Genomic DNA, 7,808 nt, shown 5'->3' on the forward strand with positions numbered 1-7,808 from the left:
GGTTGTAGGAAGACCTGCACACTGACAATTGTCTGAGGTTTTTACCCACTTGATTTGAGAGGCCACAACTTAGTATGCACCACACCTTAAACTCTAGCATTTCCCAAAAACTTCAAGCTACTAGTTTTCAACCCCTCTTTATAGCAGTCTTTAACTTAATTCTACTACATTTGTCCCAACTCCTCAAATACATTACCGATGTTTCAGTTGCAGTAGTATGATCTCGTTGATCTTATCTTGACTGTCTTTTTTGGGTATAGGCAAAACGTCCACACTTCCATCGCCGGAGCCCTAATCTTTTTTTAATACTTAACAACTGAGATTAGTTTTCATGATTATATTGTCATTAACCACCAAAACATCACATGGGGTCTAGATTCTTTTAGAGGTGCCCCTCCTTCCTTCACCAATGGATTTCTCTATGTTAAAATCTTATCCAAGAGTCCTTGAGCAGCGGTGGTACTCTAGCGTCTCAACCTCCTATGACACCCTGTGTCAATTAGGATGTGACTTGTGTGGTCCATAAAAGCTATGTGCGCATGTTTAGTACAGCGTTGCTAGTTTAGCAAGGGTGAAACCAATATATAAGGGCTTGTTCCTCCAACCATAGCACTTTCGGGTTAACCGTTTTACATGAAGCGAAGACGAAAGTGTAAGTGGGTGGTATATGTAAGTGAGCCCGCTCTTTAGATGAGCTGGGCTACACGGTTCTGGTTGACGGGTTGTTACATCTCCTTGGAGGCATCGTCTTTGGAGATCCCCTTTGCCTTTCCGCTTTGAACTGTTGGTCCTGGACTGCTCTGGCGCTCTTTGTTTGTCATGATGGGGTGGGTATGTGTGCGGGAAGAGTGGATCTTATTCTCTGCGGCTCTCTTCCTCCTCAACCCAAGATGTTTGGTGATCAACTGCCTAGCAAGGTTGATGTTGTTTAGGCGATTGCAATTGCTCATGTCTTCATGTTGGTGATGGGTCTGTATGAGGGACGAGCGGATCTTTCTTCTCTCTCATGTTCTCCCTATGCAATCCAATTTTGGGATGTTAATTGGGAGCCCATGCACCATTTTAGTGTTTTGACTTTGTCGGTATTCAGTGGAGTGGCTATGTTGTAGGCTAGTGGTGACCGGGTCTTACATAGCGGCAGTCAGCTTGATGCTAGGTTTCTTGCGTAGCGTTGTCAGCGCATGGTTAAGCTAGCTGAGTTTTTTTTTTTTCCTGTCTTCTTCTCTTTTTTTTTTGGAACTTCTGTCTTCTTCTTTTAGTTTTCTTTGTGATTATAACCTCTCTCAGGGCTCTAGTCTTATACTACTTTTTTTCTCTACTATATTAATAAAACATTGCACCATCTAGTGTTGTTCATTTTTTAAACAAGACAATTAGTATAAGACATCGTTTTCCAAGATTCAATATGATATGTTTATGTTGTAGATTTAGAGTTTCCTATATTGCAACGCATCAATATTTTTCTAGTATATATTATAAATATCAAAATTTTAATCATATGTTGATGTTATTTTTTTTATCATGGACATAGGTTAAAATAAATATCAAGCTGAAATATTCCCATAATTCATAAATACAAAGAAATTTGATTGCGAGGTGATTGATGGGACATGTAACATTGTACAAATGCTTATAATATATGGACATAGTGCTTATAAATTTCAAATATTTGAACTAAGTTAACAAAATACTAAATTAAAAGTACAATATCTTTCTAATCAATATACTCGGTGGTCAGATCCTTCTATTTATCGTCAAATTTTTCTTAAAGTGAATTTGGTCAAATAGCACAGTTAAATAGATCATATATACAACAGCAAATACCAGTTGTTTCTGGTCAATTCGCAAGATAAAGTTATAATTCATACCGATAACAATGTAATTCTCTGCAATCTGGGTCGTAGCAATAGCGGAAGAAGAGCAACAGATTTGGACACTTGCAAACCGACACGGTGACTGGTAACGAACCGCCTGCGAAAATCGTCTCGACAAACAAAAAAAAGATTGCCGCCACCCCCACCCGTGCCCCTACCCACCTCCGGCCGATCTAGGGTTAGGGAGAGGGAGAGGAAGGGCCGATCTACTGCAGGGGCGCCGCTGCCCCCGCCGGGGTGGGGGCGGATCTGGGAGGGAGGGGAACCGCTGCCGCCCTCCCCCAGACTCCCTCTAGCTGGATCTGGGAGGGAGGCGAACCACCGCTGCCGCCACAGGTCCTCCCCCCTCTCCCCTCGGCCGGATCTGGGAGGGAGCCAAGCGGCCCCGAGTATCACCGTCGCCGTCGCCGTTTGCTGCCCCGACCTGCGTCTCGCTGGTGCCGCCGCCGACCCCGCGCCTCTCCGTCGCGTGTGGATCCCGCTGCCCCTGCTCGTCGCCAGTCGCTGGTTCCCCCGCCGCCTGTCGCTGTGAGGGATCTGAGGGAGAGAGAGGTGAGGGAGAGGAGAAGTGAGGGAGAGAATGCTGAGGACTTAGAAAAAAAATCTTCTCCAGCCTTGTCTATTTATATTCCACACTCATTTTTGTAGGTGGACCACATAAGAGGTTTGCCTTCAAAAATAAAGAGTATTTTTGCAGGCGGACAGCGAGATTTAACCCGGTTTACATTTTTGTAGGCGATCATTTGGGCCCGAAGGTTATATCCGCCTGCGAAAAATAAATACGTACCCAACGTCGGCGCGAAAATGCTTTTTCTAGTAGTGGTGATACATCTCCCTAGCAGGTTAGGAAGGACTTTAATCCATTCCTAATTCCTGATCGTTGATTGCTAGTAAAGTTGTATATATATGCATTTAATAGTTAATATTACATGTGCATGTAAAATCTCATCTTCAAACTCATCACACGTATGAAAAGAAAATTATATTGTTACGGTTAAAATATAATTTACCCAATTTAGGCTAAAACTTTACAGAGGTATAATAATATTAGAAGTACATGTACATTTTTTAAAGTATGCATAAATAATTATATTATATTTTGAAACCGATGGAGTATTTTGTATCAAACCTTTTTATCCATTTAAAATGGACACTTATCCTTTCAGCAATGTTGAGATAGACAATAGTGGATTTCATGTTTGTGATCTTATATACAGCTTTCGGCCTTCACCGAGAGGTGAAAATTTCTCGTAAACTTCCACATACAAGTTTTACAGTATAAATTAATTTGGTTCCTAATGAAGTCTTATAACTTTATGCATTCCAATGGTAGCTAGGACTTTCCGGGTTCGAACAGAGATGAAAATTTCAAATAAACTTCAAAAAGAAAATCATATAAATTGGTTGTTAGATTAATGTGCTATACCCAATTAAATCCTAATAAATTCCATTGGCCCACATTAAGTGCTATGGGTAATAACACCACCTTGCAAATCTGAGTGCAGAGGTCTCAACTTAAATACGGAGCTAGTGGAGAGTCTCTGTTGACCGGTTGAGATGGTGCGCGGACAACCAGGCGGGGCGAGGCGAGGCGAGGCAGACAGCAGCTGCTGCTGCGCTCTCTCGTTTTGTAACGGACGGTAATAAACACGGAGAATTGATTTCGTATCAATGATTCCGTCAGTTACGGAATTAAACGTCGTGAATTGATTCCGTCGGTTATGGAATTAAACGCCGTGAATTGATTCCGTATTAACGAGCGCGTCGGTTACGAAATTAAACACCGCAGTTGATGACTCCGAACGTTACTCTCGCGCCTGCATATATATACTCCGCAGCAACCAGAAGGACGGACGAAGTTCTTCACGACTATTGCACTTCGAGTTCCTCCTCCTCTGTTCCTGAGCTGCAGAATCCTTCCCCGGTTCTGTTCACCTGCGCGCACAGGTGTACGGGACGAGCAGGTGCCTCCGGAACTCCGTCCGCTTGAGAACTTGCACGGGTAGGCGGGCGATCAAGTTTTTTGGTAGCGCTTCAAGCGCGACTGCTCTTGTTCTTCGCGGCTACTGCTGCTGCATCGGCGCCTTCACCAAGATGTCAACGGAGATTGGAGACAATAAGATGAACGACATCAACGGAGGCAATACTGCCTCAAATCCAGCGATGGGACGTTCTCGGGGTATACTTTCATTCTCCCGATTCTATTAGAAGTTTCTTTGTTAATACTCTTCGCAATGGTAGCATTGCGTTACTATGTAAATGTTGATGCTTATTTCATATTAAGCATACTCAAGTTGTATACATTTAGCACTGTCACTAGATCTACTAATATTGCAAATGTCATGTTTATTGTCTTAATATTTTGGATTAAAATATGCCGAATTATGACCAAATTTCCAACAATCCAAAAACTTGATGGGTCTTTTTTGGTAGTTGGCTTTGCTGCATCACTAAAACCACGTGCTTTCGATGGTTCAAATTATAAAAGATGGAAAGCGCGTGCACTTTTGTGGTTGACGGTGATGCATTGTTTCTTTGTCTCATGGGGCAAACCGAGTGAACCGCCTCTCTCTCCTGAGGAGGAGGCTAAGTTCGAGGCTACGGATTGCTTGTTCCGTGGAGCATTGATCAGTGTGCTCGCCGATAATATTGTGGATGTGTATATGCACATACCTTTAGGGAAGGACATGTGGGATGCTCTTGAGGTCAAGTTCGGGGTTTCCGACGCCGGCAGCGAGCTGTATGTCATGGAGCAGTTCTATGACTACAAGATGGTCGATTACCGTTCTGTAGTGGAACAGGCTTATGAGATTCAGATGCTGGTAAAGGAACTTGAGAACAACAACTGCGAGTTGCCGGACAAGTTTGTGGCTGGAGGCATTATTGCCAAATTGCCACCTTCTTGGTCGGACTTTGCTACTTCTCTAAAACACAAGAGGCAAAAGTTCAGTGTTACTGATCTCATTGGCTCTTTGGGTATTGAGGAGAAGGTGAGGGCAAAGGACAACCAGGGCAAAAAGATCGAGGGAGGTTCTAGCGCTAATTTGGTGCAGAAGAAGAACACTCACGCATCCCACAACAACAACAAGAAAGTCAAACCTGACATCAAATCCAAGGCTACAACCAATTTTAAGAAGAAAGGCAAAGGAAAGGCAAAAGGAGATTGCTTTGTGTGTGGCAAGCCTGGGCATTGGGCCAAGGATTGTCCTGAGCGCAAGGACAAGAAGTCTGCAAACATGGTTATTAGTGAGGGCGGAGGAACATTGTGGTATGATAAATTTTTAGCAACAGTTCTCTCTGTCTGTCACTCACCTGATTGGTGGGTTGATACTGGTGCTAATATTCATGTGTGTGCGGACATTTCCCTGTTTTCTTCTTATCAAGTCGGGAGAGGTTCCTCCTAGTTGAAGGGAAACGGATCACTTGCGGCTGTTCATGGTGTTGGTACGGTCGATCTGAAGTTTACTTCGAGAAAGATCGTGCAGCTGAAGAACGTGCAACATGTCCCTTCAATAAAGAAGAATCTAGTTAGCGGCTCTCTACTATGTAGAGATGGTTTTAGACTTGTGTTTGAATCCAATAAATGTGTCGTATCTAAATATGGAACGTTTATTGGAAAAGGTTATGACAGCGGAGGTTTGTTTCGCTTTTCCTTGGATGATATGTTTAATAAAGTTGTGAACCATGTAAGCGATGATGATGATGAGTCCAATGTGTGGCATTTGTGACTTTGTCATGTGAATTTTGGTTGTATGACACGCTTAGCCAATATGAGTTTAATTCCAAAATTCACTTTAGTCAAAGGCTCTAAGTGCCATACTTGTGTTCAATCGAAACAACCTCGCAAGCCTCACAAGGCATCTGAGGCGAGGAATTTGGCACCACTAAAACTTGTTCATTCCGATCTGTGCGAAATGAACGACGTGTTGACTAAAGGGGGAAAGAAATATTTCATGACACTGATAGATGATTGCACTAGATTTTGCTATGTGTACTTATTGAAAACAAAGGATGAAGCACTGCATTACTTTAAGATCTATAAGGCTGAGGTAGAAAACCAACTGGAAAGGAAAATCAAACGGTTGAGGTCTGGTAGGGGTGGAGAGTATTTTTCCAATGAATTTACTTCTTTCTGTGAAGAGTTTGGAATTATTCATGAAAGGACACCTCCCTATTCACCCCAGTTAAACGGGGTAGCCGAAAGAAAGAACTGCACTCTAACTGAGATGGTGAATGCCATGTTAGACACTACAGGACTTTCCAAGGAATGGTGGGGTGAGGCAATATTGACTGCGTGTCATGTCCTGAATAGAATTCCTACTAAGCATAAGGAAGTAACACCATTCGAGGAATGGGAAAGAAAGAAATTAAATCTCTCTCACCTGCGCACATGGGGCTGTTTGGCCAAGGTAAATATACCTATAGCCAAAAAGCATAAATTTGGACCAAAGACCGTAGATTGTGTGTTCCTTGGTTATGCTATCCACAGTGTGGGACATAGGTTCTTAATAGTAAATTCTGGAGTACCCGACATGCGTGTTGGTACAATTACTGAGTTCAGAGATGCCACATTTTTTGAGAATGAATTTCCTGTGAAAAATGCACATAGCACTTCTAGTCAAGAACCTATTTTATCCCCTGAGCACTTTATGCCGATAGAACACATTGATCAAACGCTTGAGGAAAATCCTGAGGAGGATAACATTGTGGCAACTCGAAAGAGTAAGAGACAAAGGACTGCAAAGTCTTTTGGAGATGACTATATTGTATATCTTGTGGATGATACTCCAAGAACCATTGAAGAGGCATATTCATCTCCTGATGTGACTATTGGAAAGGAAAGAAGCGGTACGCGGTGAGATGGACTCAATTATGTCTAATGGTACTTGGGAAGTTGTCGAGCGTCCATATGGGTACAAGCCTGTAGGATGCAAATGGGTTTTCAAGAAAAAGCTTAGGCCTGATGGTACAATTGAAAAGTACAAGGTAAGGCTTGTGGCCAAGGGTTATACCCAAAAGAAGGCGAGGATTTTTTTTCGACACTTATTCACCTGTTGCTCGCTTGACCACGATTCGAGTCCTACTCGCTCTGTCAGCCTCTCATGGTCTACTCGTCCATCAGATGGATGTTAAGACAGCTTTCCTCAATGGAGAGTTGGAGGAGGAGATCTATATGGATCAACCAGATGGGTATGTACTAGAAGGTCAGGAGGGAATGGTGTGCAAGCTGTTGAAGTCCTTATATGGTCTCAAACAAGCGCCTAAGCAATGGCATGAGAAGTTTGACAATACACTTACATCTGTTGGCTTTGTTGTGAAAGAAGCTGACAAATGTGTGTACTATCGCTATGGTGGGGGAGAGGGAGTGATCTTGTGTTTATATGTCGATGACATATTGATCTTTGGGAACAGCCTCAATGTGATTGAGGAGGTCAAGGACTTTCTGTCCAAAAGCTTTAAAATGAAGGATTTGGGAGTGGCTGATGTTATTCTTAACATTAAACTACTGAGAGGAGATGAGGGTGAGATTACACTTGTGCAATCTCACTATGTGGACAAAGTCTTGAGTCGCTTTGGTTATAGTGACTGCAAGGCAGCTCCTACTCCTTATGATCCTAGTGTGCTATTAAGGAAAAACCGAAGAATAGCAAGGGATCAATTGAGATACTCCCAGATCATTGGTTCATTGATGTACTTAGCTAGTGCAACGAGGCCTGACATCTCATTTGCTGTGAGCAAGTTGAGCCAGTTTGTTTCAAATCCGGGAGATGATCATTGGCATGCTCTTGAAAGAGTAATACACTATCTAAAAGGGACAATGAGCTATGGAATTCACTATGCCGGGTACCCAAAAGTGCTGGAGGGCTATAGTGATTCAAACTGGATATCTGATGCTGATAAGATAAAGGCCACAAGAGGGTATGTGTTCACACT

At 42.8% G+C, this 7,808-nt stretch overlaps 1 long non-coding RNA gene across 1 annotated transcript; it reads left to right on the forward strand.

The window, feature by feature from the left end:
- The first annotated feature begins 2,022 nt into the window (after window positions 1-2,022).
- On the forward strand, window positions 2,023-4,217 carry LOC136357304 (uncharacterized). The gene is made up of 3 exons (XR_010742527.1): window positions 2,023-2,426; window positions 2,610-2,716; window positions 3,380-4,217. It is a non-coding gene; the product is annotated as an uncharacterized lncRNA (long non-coding RNA).
- Window positions 4,218-7,808: the final 3,591 nt, after the last annotated feature.

This window comes from Oryza sativa, chromosome 7 (genome assembly GCF_034140825.1).
Source record: "Oryza sativa Japonica Group chromosome 7, ASM3414082v1".
In the NCBI taxonomy this organism is placed as follows: Eukaryota; Viridiplantae; Streptophyta; class Magnoliopsida; order Poales; family Poaceae; genus Oryza; species Oryza sativa.